A 16,629-nucleotide genomic window follows, 5' to 3' on the forward strand; every position below is an offset into this window, starting at 1 on the left:
AGCCTTGATAGAGTTCGTTTGGTGGTGGTTTTTCTCTCCACACCATTTTCGAAGAAGGTAGCTCTTTCACTTTCCTAACAATTGTTAACTGTTATAAAACCTTCCCACGTGTGCAGACAGGTTGAGGCGGAAGACTGAAATCTGCGAGGCAATGCCGTGAAGGCTGCTGTGAGTGTGGCCTTTTGAAGCAAAGATCAGAGGTGAGTCTCTTTCGCCCTCACACCTTTGATGTGCTCCTGCCTGGACCGCACATGTACACAGCAAACAAAACTGAGACATTAGGCCATTGTTTTTATCAAGTGAGACATTTTACAAGAGAAGGATCATTCGTATCGGATTTGCTGACGTTTCCGGTGTTCCAAAGAGAAAGACGGATTGAAGTGAAGCAACTCTCTTCGGTGTAAATTTTCATGAGAAAAAACGATGCCATTTATAAAGTGGCTTGACTGAAAGAAATGGATCACAGTGTCAAAGAAAGGCCTTGATTTACTGTTGTCCTGATGATCTGCTTGCACGGAAGAAAGGTGAGCTTCCTTAGCCTGATTTTCCTCTGCATAATAATTATATCATAAGTTCATATTGGATGCACGTGGCATATTATTAATATTTAGAGTTTCTAAATTCTGACAGATGTATTTTCCAGGAGACATGCTTCTTCACCAAGCAGAGGATTCTAGCACTGCACTGTCCAGAAATATGCTCTTGAAATGTGGCTAGTGCTACTGAGGATACTAATTTCCTATGGCCACTGTAACAAATTATTTGGCTTAAAACACACATTCATTGTCTTAAAGTTCTGGAGGTCAGAAGTTGAAGTCAGTTTCACTGGGCCAGCATCTAGGTGTCTGTAGGGCCATGCTCCTTCTCAAGGCCCTGCGGAACAGCCTGTTTCTTTGCCTCTTCCAGGTTCTAGAGCTTCATTCTGTGCATTCATTGGCTTAAGGCCCTTTTCTCCATCTTCAAAGCCAAGTTTGCTTTGAAGCTTCTTGCCTCAGCTGTCACACTGTCTTCTTCTGTTCTGCAGTCAAATCTCTCTCTGTCTCCTTCTTAAAAGGACATCTGTAATTACATTTAGGGCCCACTCAAATAATCCAGGATAATTTTTCCATCTCAAGATCTTTAGTTTAATCACATCTGCAAGGTCCCTTTTGTCATATAAGGTACAGTTAATAGATTCTGGTACAATTAATAGGTTCTGGAAATTAGGATGTGGATCTGTTTGGAGGAGATTATTCAACCTACTAAGAAACGGAATTTTTAATTGAATTGAATTGAAATTGAAATATCCAGGTGGATAGAGGCCATCACATTGAACAGCACAGTCATAGAACATTTCCATCTTCACAGGAAGCTGGATAGCACTGCTGTAGAAGATATTTAGAGCCGATTCCAGAGGCCTCATGTCATAGTTACAGGCCATCTTTAAATTTATTGTTGGGCTGCTCTTCAAAACAAAACAAATGCAAATCTTTACTTTAGAGATTCAGAACACATCTACCCATAGATTGGCCAAGGAAAACCCCTAGTGATCCTTCATCATTGAACAAAGACATAATGAGTGTTTACGATGGGCCAGGTGCTGAACTCTAAAAGCTGTTTGTAATCTACAGTGTCATTAATAACATTGTGATGGCAGGAAGCACTGGGAGCACAGGGTCAGAAACCAATCCTGGTGACGTCAGGGAAGGAATTCTGGAGAATGAAAAACCTGAGTTTAGAGGTGACCAGGCCACGAAGCACGAGAAAGAATGCAGGCAGAGAGACCGGGATAAGAAAGATGTTACCAGCAGAGGAAGAAGCAAGCACAGGGGAAGGAGGTCAAGAGAGGGCTTCAGGAGTAAAGTAGTGTCGCCATGTGACTGAACATGTGGGGTCCCCAAGGTGAAGGCAGGAAAGAAGTCAGGGGCCCAATCTTCACGGGCCTAGTAGTTCATCATGAGGAGTTTGGGTGTTTTCCTTAGCGTCAGGATTGGTCTGAACACAAGTAACAGAGGCGCAGTTACAGAGCCTAAGGTTCTGATCACCCGTTAAGATGTGTGAGGGTTTCCCATACACATTCAAGCAATTCTCAGACATCAGATGGCTGTCCCATAATTTAACTCTGTTCTGACCCTAGCTACCTGGAGATAGAATCAGAACCCGCAGGTTAAGGGCTCGGTCCCACAAGACTGTCCTCCACTTCTAATGCCAATCACAGGTCTAGGTTGTTACCTGTGCTTTTGACCAGCTGGCTTAGATCAGATGTTCCCATGCCCCTAGCCTTGGGTTTGTTTAATTAGAGTGGCTCACAGACCTCAGAGAAACATTTCACTTACTAGATTACTGGTTTATTATAAAAGGATATAACTGAGGAACAGCCAGGTAGAAGAGATGCAGAGGGCAATGTATTCAGAAGTGGGGCAGAGCTCTCATGCCCTCTTGGAGGTCACCATTCTCCCCGAATCTCCATGCATTCACCAACCCAGAAGCTCTCTGAACCCTCTTTTGGGTTTTTAATGGAGACTTTATGACTCGGGCACAATTGATTAAATCAGAGGCCATTAGTGACTGAGTCAACCTCCAGACCCTCTCCTTCCTTGGGGTGTGGAGGGGACTAAAAGTTCCAACCCTCTAATCATATGTTTGGATCCTTAGGCAACCCCATCCCTAGGTGTTTTCAAAAAAAACCACCTCATTAACATACCACTTTCACACTTAAGAAATTCCAAGGACTTTAGGAGCTCTGTGCCAGAGGGACAAAGACCCAAAATGTATTTCTTATACACCACAGTATCACAGTGCCTTAAACAAGGCAGGTGGTTATCAGGACCAAGGCAGATGTTGACATTGAGTTCCATACAGTTCTTGGGGCTCAGATTCCTTCCACCTCATTTCTCTGCCATCCTTAGTGTATCTGTTTCCCAGGGCTGCTGTAACACAGTACTGCAAACTGGAGGGCTTAACTATCAGAGATGTATTGTTTCACAGTTCTGGGGCTAGAAGTCTGCTATGAAGGAGCTGACAGGGTTGGTTCTTTCTGGTGGCTGGAAGGATGCATCTATTCCAGGCTTTCTCCCCTAGTAGTTCTCTGGCCACCTTGGGCATTCATTGGCTTGTAGAAGCATCTCTTCCTTCATCTTCATGTTCATATAGGGTTATCACTCAGTGTGTGTCTGTGTCCAAATTTCCCCTTTTTATAAGGACACCAGTCATTTTGGATTAGGGGCTCCTTTTTCTTCCATATGACCTCTTCTTATCTAATTACATCTGCAATGACCCTGTAATATCACATTTCTAATAAGGTCTTGTTCTAAGGTACTGGGGTGTTAGGACTTTGACATATGAATTTAGGGGAGACACAATGCAACCCATAATACATAGGGTATGATATTAATCCTTATGGTCCAAGATAGCAGCTAGAGATCCAGCCATCACATTCACAGGGTCTTCTTAAAGGGCCAAGTCTTTGCAAGTCTTCCACATTAACTTGGATGTTTGCTCTGGAGGGTGTCTCAAAGCAGCCCAGCACAGACAGATTCTGGTTCTGAGGTGGTCACTGGAGAGTTGTCCATTTAAAGAGGATACTGGCCACATGTTAACAATGGCACCTATTCAGAAGTAGGGTCAGAGAAAAGCCTGGCTGAGGACTGAGGAGAGGGAGAAGGAAGATTGTTGCTTCTCCTCAGATCATTCATTCCAGAGGGACTTCATGGAGGAGAAAGCATTTCAGGAGACATTTACAAGACCAAGTTGCTATGGCCACCTGGCTCATTTCCCACATTGGCTTCAGCCATAACATCCTTCAGACTTGCCAGTAGGATTCAGTGCCAACCTTCATTTGTTTGTGCTTTCTTCCCTCTCCCTTTTGTAATGTTTGTTCTGCTGGATGTTGTGGTTATTGTGTGCTCATCTCCTCTACAAGACCATATGCTCCTCAAGAGGAAACAAAGCCCCTTTTAAGTCTGATAGTCTTGTGGAGGTGGTGGTGGTGGGATTCATAGCTTCAATCTCAGCTCAGCACTTATTACTATAGGAACCTAACCACCCCCTACCCTAAACCTTAGTTTCATCATCTGAAAAGTGAGGTAACAGTACTTACCTTGCAGTGTTATGATCATTAAAGATAACAAATGCAAATGCTTGGAGAATAGTAGATGCTCAATGGTAACTATTAGTCACTATTTGTCAGAGTTGCTCTCCAGGGCCTAGCACAGGGCATCTCCCAGAGTAAGTGCTCAATAGATATTTATTGTGGCAATGGAAATTTAGATCATGACTAAAACCCTGTGCTATATTCGAGTCTTGAAACTGATGATAAAATAACCATCACAGTGACTAGGAAACACAAGACACTGGAAAAGAAACAATTATCAAATGCCAGTGTTGTGGGGAGAAATAAATACACCTGATTTAAAAAGGAACACATGAAGGACATAATACGTACGTATCATTTTACAAGTCAGAAGACTTCAGTGTCTTTTGACTTGGAAAATGTCAACAAGACAATATGGTTTGAGGAATCCCTTACACACAGTAGCCAGATCTGACCTCTGATTGCAGGTCGGAGGGCAAATTCTCCCAACACAACTAGTCATGGCCCAGGAGAGCCCTCTAAGAGAGAGTTGGTAAGTACCTTGGACAAGAGCTGATAATATTACAGCAGGTATTACAGCAGGAATCTTTCCCTGTGAGTTGGAGATACGTATTTCATGGTGTCTGATCACAGGAAATGTCTCCCAAAGTTTGAGGCTCTCCTACACCTGAAATAATGTTTTCATTGTTAAAAGTGCAAGGTCAAAAGAGCTGGATGTCTTACCTATTTTTAAGAAGATGTCTTCTGAATTTCTTTAAAAAAGATTTCACAGATATTTTTGAAGAGCAGTCCAGCAGTAAGCTCAGGTGGCTTGTGATTATGAAATGAAGTATCTGGTATTGGCCTCCAGATGTCTTCCAGGGCAGTTCTATCAACAGAACTTCCCATGAGGATGTTCTAATCTGCACTGTCCAATACAGTAGGCACTAGCCACGTGGCTATTTATATTTAAGATAAATTAAAAATTCAGTTCACTGAGACACTATCAAGGGTAATTATAAAGCTATAGTAATGAAGACCATGTGGTATTGGTGCAAAGACAGACACAACTGACAGATAAAACCAACCTATCAAATAGAATAGAGTGGGAAGTAGGTCAACACATGTACGGTCACCTGATATATGAAAACTTCAAGTAGGGGAAGTGGTCTTTTAAATAAACATGTTGGATTCACTGGATATCCACATAGAAAAAAAAGGTATCTGGACCCACCTTTATATCCCATCATTCACAATAATCAATTCAAAATGGATTGCAGTTCTAAGTGAGTGAACTAGAATAGTAAAGCATTTAGAGGAAAACAGAAAAGGAATCTTTATAACCTGAAGGGAGAGATTTCTTAAATAAAACCTATCATCATAAACATTTGATACATTGGAGTATGAAAATTAAGAACTTTTCCCCTCAAAGGACATCATTAAAAGAATGAAAAGGAACTCAGAATTGGAGGAGATATTTGCAACACATACACTTGACAAAGGATGCATGTTTTAAAAAGTCCTCTTATAATGGATAAACTGGTATATTTATCCAATGGAATACTACTCAGCAACGAAAAGAAATGAATTACTGACACACGCAACAACAGGAATGAATCTGAAATACAGTATGCTGAGTGAAAAAAATCTTATGCAAAACAGCACATACTGTATGAATCCAGTTATATGAAATTCTGAAACAGGTAAAGCTAATTTACAGTGGAGGGGAAAAAAATCAGAACAGTGGTTGCCCCCAGGAAAGTGGAAATGGAGACTGAATGAAAGGCAGCATTGAACTCAAAATTCCTTTGCTCAAAACTCAGCAAATGTACACTGAAGAGTTGTACATTTCATTTCATGTAAGTGCTACATCAAAAGAAACCTTAAATATTGAATTCTAATTAATTATATATATGCTGAAGTCTTTAGAGGACACGTATTGCTATCTCCAATTAACTTTGAAATGCAGCAACATTAAGATGGATAAAGTGAAGCATAGAAATATAATAAAGCAGGTTTTATAAAATGTTAATGGTGGAATCTGTGTGGTAAGTTTACATGTGGTTACTGTAAAATTTGTTAAACTTTGCTAAATATTTGAATTTTTATAATCAAATGTTAGGAAAAATCAAATAAAAACGTTCAACTCAGAAAAATTGGCAAAAAATGTAACAGAAACTTCATAAAGTTATTTCTAAGTAACCAACAAAAATGAAAAGGTGCTTAACTTCACTAATCAGGGAGATGCAAATTAAAATTACAAGAGACACAATTATTACCCACCATAATGGCCAAAATGAAAAAAGATAGAAAATATCCATTGATGATGAGAATGTGGAACGACTGGAACGCTCATGGATTGCTGATCGGAGTGTAAATTTGTGTAAACACTTTGGAAAACTGCTTTTAAAACTGCTTTAAAACATCTACTAAATTTGAACATGGCACAAATTATGATCCAACAATTCCATTTCTAGGTATGTACCCAGCATGATTTGTGTGTTTACAGGTATATGTCAATAAGTAGCACTCTCTGCCAGAGTGGCAATAAGGAGCCACAGAAGGATTTGCCACTTCAGAGATTTGAGGATTTGAGACATGATCAGATTTGTATTAGGAAGATTAATTCATGGCTTTGTAGAGAATGGCAAGGAGAGGAGTTAAGCGGCTGTTTGTAGAAGTAATCCAGCAGTTAAGAAGTCCCGAATTAAAGTAAGGAAGAAAGGGACAAAAAGACAGAATACATTTCAGGTCACTAAATTTCCCTGTTTCTGGTTTCTTCACTTGAAAAATATTTTTAACATACCTACTTCATTGACGATTATTTAGATGATTTCATGAGTTACGGGGCAAGGGGGCTAGTGACTGTTTTAATGAAATAAAGCAATTCTCATTGCATATTATGCAGAGCAAGACGTAGATGTTGAGATGAGAAAGCTCTTAGAGAAATATCTTTAACTTGTTAAGGTCCATGGTAGCCTGCTTTCTCTCAAGCACAGGTAAAAATCAGCTCCCTGTCTAGGACTGGGTCAGTTTGAGAACACAGGATAGAAGGCCGAGATTAGGAATGAGACAGAACATGTTAGAATCTGAGCGTTAAATGGTACTAAAATGCCACAGGAGAAGAGTTAGGATTCTACTCCGGAAACCTCATCTCGGGCGCACGGAACTGAGAGTAGAATATGCCTTCCCTCCCCTACTTCCCACCTTCTCAGCTGAGAGGAGCCCCCTAAGGGGGCGGGGATTCATGACGAAGGGGTGGAGCTGGGGCCAATGGGACGCGAGCTTTCCAGTGCTTAACCAATTGGGTACGCCCAAGGCCGCCTCTATCCAGTGATTGGCAGACAGCGCCTCCGAGGGTTCTCGCGGCTTATAGGGCAGTCAGAACTCTCGCGAGGGTGTTTGTCTTCCTGAATTTTGGGCCCTTGGTCCGGCTGCTGGATGGTGTTTCCCCGCCTCCGGTGCTTTGCTCTCCTGGTGGCTTTCGCCTGCTCCCCACCTTGAGCTGAGGGGCGTCGAGAGGCGGTGGGCGAGGCCAGGAGTTTGACGAGCCGCAGGCAAGGAGCTTCCCGTCCCGAATCCCGGACCAGCCGTGCCCAAGACAGAGGTGAGGCGCGGCCCCGGCGCCGGGGTCTCCTAGCCACCCAGGTTCGGGCTTTTCCTCGCGTTCCCCTGCCTTTTCCGCAGGAGCGGAGTTTCGCCGTCAGAGCCGCTCTGCTGCTGTTTGGCAGAAGGAACCCTGGTAGTAAGGCGCGACGTGATTAGGCCCTGCCAGGTGCTGACCCTTATGGGATTAACCGCCTTGCTTAAATGGCTGGTTCTTCTTCCAGCCTGTTTCTAGCTCGTGTTTATTCAGCTGATGTACAGATAGTTCAAGTGAGGGTAAGGTTACATCTACCTTTTGGAGTTCGTTTCTAATGCAGAAACTTAAAGCAGCCCTGTTCGCCTCCTAAGAAGGTAATGCAGATTCCTCCTGTAAAGGAGCATGTTGAATTCTTACACTTGGCAAACAACACAAAATTATCTTAAAGTACTTTATACTTAATACTATTAGCTCTTGAGCCTGAGTCCATGTTTTCACTGAAGCAAAAGCAGTGCCAAGGGGGTAAAAAGGCATCAGGGATTGGGAAGAAAATACTTAGCCCTGTAGATATTTGAATCTTCACGTACCATTGTAAAGCTGATAGAGAATAACAAATGTTGGTAAAGATGTGGAGAAATTGGAGCCCTTGTGCATGGCTGGTGGGAATGTAAAATGGTGTAGCTGCTGTGGAAAAGTTTGACGGCTCCTTTAAAAATTGCATATAGTAACCATATGATCCAGCAATTCTGCTTCTTGATGTAAACCCAAAATAATTGAAAGCAGAGACTCAGAACAGTTGCTTGTACATTCATGTTCATAGTAACATTATTTACAATAGCCAAAAGGTGAAAAAAACTCAAATGTCCGTCTGGAGATGAATGGATAAACAAAATGTGGTATTATTCAACTTTAAAAAGGAATAAATAATACCCGCTACAATGTGGGTTAACCTTGAAAACGTAAGTGAAATAAGCCAGATACAAGGGCAAAAACTGTATGATTCCACTTAGATGAGATACTTGGTGTAGTTAAATTCAGAGACAGAAAGTAGAATATTACCACGGACTGGGGAGAGAACAGAATGGGGAGTTACTGTATAATAGGTACAAAATTTACTTGGGATGATGGGGAAGTTCTGGAAATATGGTTGCACAACATTGTGAATGTAATTAATGCTACTGAACTGTACACTTAAAATATTTGAAAGGTTTACTTTTGTTATGCATATTTCACTACAATAAAAACAAAAAGCAATGCTCATCAGTAGATACAATCTAAGATCACAACCAATCATTGGAAAACCTTGTTTTAATTCTAGCATCTACATTGTACAATTATAATTTGTGAAAACTTTCAGAACTGAATGAAATTCATGTCCAGAGCTTACAAGATGTGCCTTTGTTTTAAACTGAATACACTAGGTAGCATTTGCAGGATGTATATGGGTAACAGTACTTGTGTGAGGATTCCTAGATACCCATGCACATGTATTTTTTTGTATTAAACAGACTGGATAACAGCATCCATTCTCGTTATGTATTTTGGTATCTTGCATTCGGCCTATCAACATCAACAGAAAAACAATCATTTCAAATTAGCTCATTCTAAATATATAGCCAAGTGGCAGCTTCTATGTTATTAGGATGTATTTTATCTTGGGTTCTTTTTGAGGGGTAAATGCTCACTGTAGATGGTTAATATATTTCAATTATCATTTTCCTATTCATTTGACAAGTGAGAAAATGATTTATTTCCTCCCTTTTTGTAGGTGGGAAAATAGGCATTCAAGCTGAGATGGTAATGATGCTGAAACTGTCAACTTCTCCAAAACTTACTTGCAGTCTTCTGTTTTGACCAAGTTTTCACACTGTCTTATGAAATCAGAAAAGGACTGTTGCCCGGATGCTATGTGCTTCAGCTGGCCACAGCAGTGCTTTCAAGGTGGCCAGCTAACTTTTGTGAGTAGGTGTGAGTAGAATTTTTTCGTTCATCGTTAAAATGAGTGACTGTTATTTAGAGCAAAGAACTCATGTTAAACTTTGTGTAAAGTTACTGAGACACTTGAAATGTTAAAAGTAGCATATGGTGAAGAAGTAATGTCAAGAGCAAGAGTTTTTGACTAGCACAAAAGGTTTAAAGGCAGAGGTGATGTCCACTGTGATGCAAGAGGCCCTCCAGTCACCCACAGAACACGTGAAAATGTCCAGAGGGTCAGAAATTTGGTTTGCTCAAACAGCCAATTAACTGTAAGAAAAATAACTGAAAAGCTAAATTTAGACAAAGAATCAGATTAATTCTGAAAGAAAACTTGCACTGGAGGAGTTTCGGGCAAGATTCTCTCTCCTGCCATTGTGGTTGATGATCATGTAGAGGCCAAACTAAAATAGAGCTGCACAGGAACCTGCCACGGGGGTGTGTATTCAGGGCACAGTGCTAGTTTCATTGTTCTTGAAGAAACTTCAGGCTGAATCTAAAATGAGCTGAGCTTCTTCAAACATTTTTCATTGGCTTTGTAGGTACCTGATTTAAGCAGAGTGAACCTGTAGAGTTGAGTGTGACAGAGTAGAGAGGATGGAGCTAGTTCATTAGGAGGAACTGGGAAGCTAATGGGAAACTATTAGCTCAGAAGGAGGAACTAAACATGGGAGCACTTCTCATTTCATCAAAATGAACTTATTTGAATAATCAGTAAGTTACACTGCAGGTTGGGAGTTAAACCTTAAACAGGGAGCTAGAGATCACTGTTACTCTGTATGGAAATATCTCAAAAAATACAGTGGCCACTTTCAGGCAAAAAAGACTTGTAATAATGAAACTCTTGTGGGAGATTGAACTCAGATATTGGAAAAAGGTATTCAAATCTGTCAGCCGGAAAAAGGCTGCAAGGAGTGGTGGGCAGTGACACCTCCCCCCCAATCAGGACCTGATTTTGGTCAAAAGCTCATAAAACCTTCTATTCTTTATGTAATCTAAATTCCAATTTTAAACATTTATTTTTAGATATACTGTTCAGGTCTGTAATTTGGTATGAAAGGTAGACAAATAGGGCTCAATTTTGAGCCTAACTTATTTCATCAGAATAAGTTTCCAAGGTTGAAAGGAGTTTCAAAAGGCATTACTCTGAGTAGCAACAAGGACTGAGTTTGACCTTCACATTTTCCATGCTGTACTTAAATTTGAGTGTGGTGGTCAGATCCTGAGCTCCAGCTCTAATGCTATTAAGTATTCAAAGGGAAGGCATCACTTTGAATATTCGGGAGGCCACAAATAGCTTCAAGTCCGTTATGGTCAATTGGCAGTTTTGCTGAAACATGGTCTCTGCCCCAGCTTCCTTACCAGTCTCTAGTATGATGCTGCATCATTCAGTATCAGTGTTGCTGCAACCGAGATACAGCACAAGTCCTGTACCTGGAGAACGTTAAGTCAGAGCCCTCCGGCAGTGACCCTGAGAAGACTAGTTAACTATGCTATTCCTTTTTTTAAGCATCCCAGAAATTCAAGTTTACATTTCATAAGAAACATGAGCCAAAACTAAATGAGATCGTTTATGGAAAAACTGTCTCATTTTGACAGCCTTTGTTACCTCTGGGACACTGCTGATCAAAGCTGCAGGGCCTACAAGGCAAAAACTACAATTAGAGTAATTTTTTCCTATTGTCTTAGCTTCTGTTACTGATTTTTTTTTTTACAACTTGAACTTTGGATGCTGTTTTTAACTGTGTAATGAAATTTATTAAAGTACACATAAATAATTCACATTCCAATAAACCATACAGATTTTTATGCTTGTTTTGATAATCTGTTGTATTATATTTTAGCCACATGCAGATACCACCTGTGAAATAATTTACATTGACTAGTTAAGATCTACCTTCACCCATCCACCAATAAGGCACTAGTGAAAACAGTGTGGTGTGGTGAGGCTCCAGCTACAGCTTATTTGTGAACTTAAGCTTTCCATCCAAGTTACCCAGGCGGCTGGAACAGATTAATGCAAACTTGGTGGCTTAAACAAGTTTATTCTTAATTCTGCAGGCCAGGAGTCAGAAATCAATCCCACTGGATCAAACCAAGTGTATGCTCCCCCAGGAGCCTCTGGGGGGGGGGGGGTTTGGGAATCAACATGTTCCTCCCACCTTCCAGCAGCTGCCAGCATCACCCCAGTTTCAAGGCCAATATCAAATCTGCTGCACCTTCATATGGCCTCCACCTTTGTGCATGGAACCTCCTTGTGCCTCCCTCTTATAAGACACTTGTGATTAGATTTAGGGCCCACGGAGATGATCCAGGATGGTCTCCCCATCTCAAGACCCTTCTGGGGGCCATTATTCAACCTACTACACCATCTCTCTAGGTTTTTACAGGTTTTTCTTCTGTCTTCATATAATCTCTAGGACTGCCAATGAACTTTTTGCAGTAATGGAAATGCCCTATATCTGCTGTCTAGTACGGTAGCCCCTAGCCATAGGTGAGCACTTGAAGTATGGTTAATGCACTTGGGGGGCTGAACTCTTATTTTAGGTTCGATTTAAACAGCCATGTGTGACTAACAGCTGTCATATTGGACAGTGCAGTTCTAGTATTTCTGTAGCTCTAAACTCTGGACTCTGAACTACTGTTTAGTCTAGTGGACTTCAAACTGTAGCTAAAACCCTTATTGCCAAACAAGTTATTCAGAAAACCAAAGTATGAACAAGGCTGCACTGGTTCAAATTGGCTGGTGGGAGAGGGAGGATCCATGGCAGACCCAGGGTCTCCGTGTGTTCATCCATCCCATGTAAGTCCTCAAGGGGCAAAGAACTGCCACCAGGACTCGGTGGAGTGGAGCTATTTGTGAAAAACCAGTGGTTATCTTTGGGAACTTTGCTAGAGCCTTCAGACTTTAACAATTGTTTTATATCTTTCATCATGACGGTAGCTAGAAGAGATTGTCATTCTCTTGGTCCCATTTTCACTTTCACTGGACCACTGTTGACATGGTGTCTTGCACACTCCTTGTTCTGCCAGAACAACCTTCTATAGCCTATTAAGGCTTCAGGACTGTTCTCTCTCAATTTTTCTTCCCCTTTATATGTAGCATTTGAAGTCACCTCATGTAAGCCTTTTGTCCTACCAAATACCATCTCCTCACTGCACTCAGCTAAGGAAGCATCACAGGCCTCCATCAATGGATCCACTGGAAGCCTCCATCAATGGATCAATTGCGATCACACACATTAACTTTTTTCTGCTTTGTTCACTGATGTTTTCACGATACCTACAATAGTACTTGGCCCATAATGGATGCTCTGTTATTTACTGAATGAACATTAAAGCCAGTATTTTAGTCTTATATAAATACTAAATATCCGTATTGTCATTTTGCTCCATACAGTATTATAAAAATGATCTTTTAGCACTACCAAGTCCTAACTACTTACCAGGTAGTTAGATGTACTGTGTATGAACTAACTTCAGTAACTATGATTACCAGCTTACAGACAAACTGAAGCTAAGTAACTGGTCTAAGATCACATGGAAGGGTAGGGAGCTGAATCTAGGCTCTTACTGTGCTCCTGCTAAGAACAGGTGGCTGTAAGCCACCCACTTGAATGCCATTTATAATTCAACTCAATACAATTAATGATATTAATCCTGATTATAAATGATACTGCTCCTTGTACTATAGTCACCATGGGTTTAGTGTTCAAGTTAAACATTTGAGAACCTATGCCAGGTCTTGGTTAGACCCCAAGAATATGTGGACTTCAGCTGTAAGAGTCCAGAGGAGGGGGCAGTCAGGCAAGTACACAAGCAACTACAAATGTTCTCCCAAGTATGCGAAGGCCATTACAGAGTGCTACAGAAATCCAGAACATGAGCACTTGAGAGGGGAGAAAGACAGTCACAGAAAAGTTGGATAAGACTGGGAAGGCGTATAGGTGAAAGGGTGCACACCAGGTAAGTTATAGCATGATAGAGGCCAGAGCAAGTTGCCATTTTAGAGTGGTCTAAAATATCCACCTTAGCCCTGCACACAGACTGTCACAAGATCCTCCCTTAAGGCTATTGCTCTGCAGCTTCACTTTACTTTCCCCCAACACCTTTAAACACTTCCCTCCCCAGGGCCTTTGCACTTGCTCCCCCTCTGCCTGAAATGTTTTTCACCCACATAGACAGTTGATCCTTCAACAAGGCAGGGGTTAATCTGGATATAATTTACAGTGGGCCCTCCTTATCCACATACTCAACCAACCATGGACAGTATAGTACTGCAGTATTTACTATAGAAAAATATCCGTGTATAAGTGGACCGACAAAGTTCAAACCCATGTTCCTTAAGGGTCAGCTGTGTATCAACTTCATGGAGTCGTGAGAATCTAACTGAAAAGATGAAAATAAAGCACATGCTACACTGCCTTCTCACCAGCAGCATTACCCCACTGCGCTAACACATGTGCCAGTGCAGACACGTGGCTGCTCCATATTATGTATGTGAGGCTAGCTGACTTCATTAGAGGCACTTGCGTATAAGAACTGCAGAGTGATAATTGGTGTAAGTCAGTTAAAATACCAGCATCAGTGCATTCCAGCTTCAATGGCTTGTATCTGTAGTTTTCAACCTATATAAGGAAAGCAAAGGCTTAAATTACCTTTTTGAACAAATAGGAAGAAAAAAAACACTTTGAGGTACATTCTTTTCAGTTTGTCTCAAAGGATGTCCAGAAGAAGCCGTTTGTATACATGTCCCATCAGCTAGCTTTTTTTCCACCTTCAAAGACGACAAAAGTATTCAAATTCCCTTATCCATTTGAAAACCCTAGATGGTATCCTCAGAGTCTAAAAAGCCAGCCTAGAGGAGTGGGAGCTATAGCTCAGTGGTAGAGCTCATGCTTAGCACGCATGAGGTCCTGGGTTCAATCCCCAGTATCTCCATTTAAAAACAAAGAAAAACATTTAAAAAATAATAAAAAGCAGGCCTGAAGGTATCATCAAAGGTAAAGTTTAAACGTGACACTCTGTTTGCTTTTAACTGTATAAAAATACCACAAAGCACAAAGGTGCTTAAGATGAAATTTTCTTTTGGTTCAGCTGTGACTCCAGACAGGATCCAAAGAGGAGTTCTACAATCTCTTCTCTGGGTTTTATGGAGACTTACTTTACCCTTCTGTGTTAGCCTCTTAAGGCACTGCATCAGCCTTAAAAGGGCACAGGAAAGGGCGATGTGGGTTTTTCACAGGGTTCGCGACGATTTCCTGAACTCCCCTCCCGTAAATATACGTGAACCTCAGCAGTTCTTTTAACGAGTCCGAAAACCCACTAGAAGCAGCTGTTCTGCTTGTGAACATCCGTTTCCTTTGTTAAAGGAGAGCCGGATTCCAGCCTTTGCTCCAAGCACGTGCCTGGAAACGCTCTGGTGGCCATTGGCCACGTGCTCGGGACCGAGTCATTTCACGTCACTCAAGGACGGACATACCTGCGCTTAAAACTCAGGCCGCTGCACCGCAGACGTCGGAGACAAACTCCCAGGCCCAGAGTGGGTCCGAGACCCGCTCTTACTGCCGCAGCCGGGGTCGGGCCCCGAACCCGCTACAAAGTAGCGGCGGCTTTGCCCTGGGGAAGCAAAGCACAAACTTGTTACCGCGCTGGTCCTGCTCTCCGGGAAACCTCCAAGCGACCCGCCCGGCGTGTGTGCCTCACGCGGCCCCGGGACGAGCACAATCGCCCGCCCCACCCGGGCCGCCGAGGGCTGCTCTACCCCTGCGTTCTGGCCGCCGGGAGCAGCGGAGCTCCGGGCGGGCAAAGCTTGAGGGGACACGGGGCGTGCCCAGCCCCATCCAGGCCTGTATGCCAGGCGAGTGCCCAACCCGCCACACCCGCCCTCGCTTACCGCTCAAGTCTGCGAAACTGAGGCCGGTGACTGGCGTGCAGCGCAGACACTGCAGGCGGGGCGGGGCGGGAGGAGGGCCGCGGGGTGGGCAGCCAATCCCCAGGAAGCCTCCGGACAGGAGCGGGGAGCAAGGAGTGGACGGCAGGGGCGGGGGGTGGGGGTGCGGACAGCCAATCCCCAGGGAGTTTCCGGAGGAGGGCGGTGCGGGCCCAGCCATTGGTGCCCGCAGTCTCTGCCCGCCCGGGTCCTTCTGGTTTTCCCTGCCGGGAGGACGAGCCAAGCCTATGCGGAACATCCTTCCCGGAAGCTCTAGAAGTTTTGGCTCCTCCCCAGGCCTTGGCCCTCGGGGATCCGGTGTCTTCCTCCGAACTCCCCTTGGGAGGCTCTAGCGGTTACCCCAGGGATGGGCCAGGACCCAGAGATTTCCCTTCCTACAACTATATCAGTTTAGTGTGTGTTTAGAACGTGTCCTGCTAAACTGTAAGCTTAAAGAGAGGCCAGGACCACGTCTTCGTGAACAGCTCACCTCATGATCCCTCCTAAATCTGGAAGGACCAGCCTCCTCTCCACATGCGCTGTGTTCATTCATTCACAGTGTTCACTAAGTAGGCTGTAATCAGCTAGGCGGCGGAAGTGGAGCGGGAGTCACCATAAACCTTGGCTAGGTGGTGGACTCAAACTTGGCAAACAAGTAAGTGGATCAAAATTGGAGTCTATGCTAAAATGAGAACTTGTATTACTGTTTAAAGAATTTACCGTTAACAAATTTAACCCTCAAAATATCATCCCAGCATTTTAGGTGGGATAAGTGAGACATATTGAGTAACTTTCAAAAGTCACAAAGCAGCTAGCAAGTGGTGGATCTGGGGTTCGAACCCAAAAAGCTTGAAGGCAGAGCCCCTCAAAACACTATAGTACACTGCTCTCCTCAGGTGGGTGGAGTGGAAAGGGAAACAAATGGCCTACATTTGATTGGCTGATCGAGGTAGGCATCTCGGGGATTGGGGGTCTACAGGCACAAAGACCTGCCTGTAGTAGAGCCTGGAGGAAGAACAGGAAATGGGAAAGCGCTTGACCTGTTAAGGACCCCAAAGTGTAAATGGAACTTAAGGATGTAGGAGCAGA

At 42.9% G+C, this 16,629-nt stretch overlaps 2 long non-coding RNA genes and 1 other non-coding gene across 3 annotated transcripts; 1 reads left to right on the top strand and 2 right to left on the bottom strand.

The window, feature by feature from the left end:
• The first annotated feature begins 541 nt into the window (after window positions 1-541).
• LOC141574191 (uncharacterized) lies at window positions 542-11,417 on the top strand. Its single transcript, XR_012500935.1, has 2 exons — window positions 542-7,658; window positions 9,403-11,417. It is a non-coding gene; the product is annotated as an uncharacterized LOC141574191 (long non-coding RNA).
• A 216-nt stretch (window positions 11,418-11,633) lies between these two features.
• Window positions 11,634-16,038, bottom strand: LOC123618970 (uncharacterized). The gene is made up of 3 exons (XR_012500942.1): window positions 15,505-16,038; window positions 15,091-15,227; window positions 11,634-14,236 (listed from the first exon to the last, which is right to left on the bottom strand). It is a non-coding gene; the product is annotated as an uncharacterized LOC123618970 (long non-coding RNA).
• Window positions 14,704-14,825, bottom strand: LOC123618981 (small nucleolar RNA SNORA26). Its single transcript, XR_006727477.1, has one exon. It is a non-coding gene; the product is annotated as a small nucleolar RNA SNORA26 (small nucleolar RNA).
• Window positions 16,039-16,629: the final 591 nt, after the last annotated feature.

This window comes from Camelus bactrianus, chromosome 2, assembly GCF_048773025.1.
Source record: "Camelus bactrianus isolate YW-2024 breed Bactrian camel chromosome 2, ASM4877302v1, whole genome shotgun sequence".
In the NCBI taxonomy this organism is placed as follows: Eukaryota; Metazoa; Chordata; class Mammalia; order Artiodactyla; family Camelidae; genus Camelus; species Camelus bactrianus.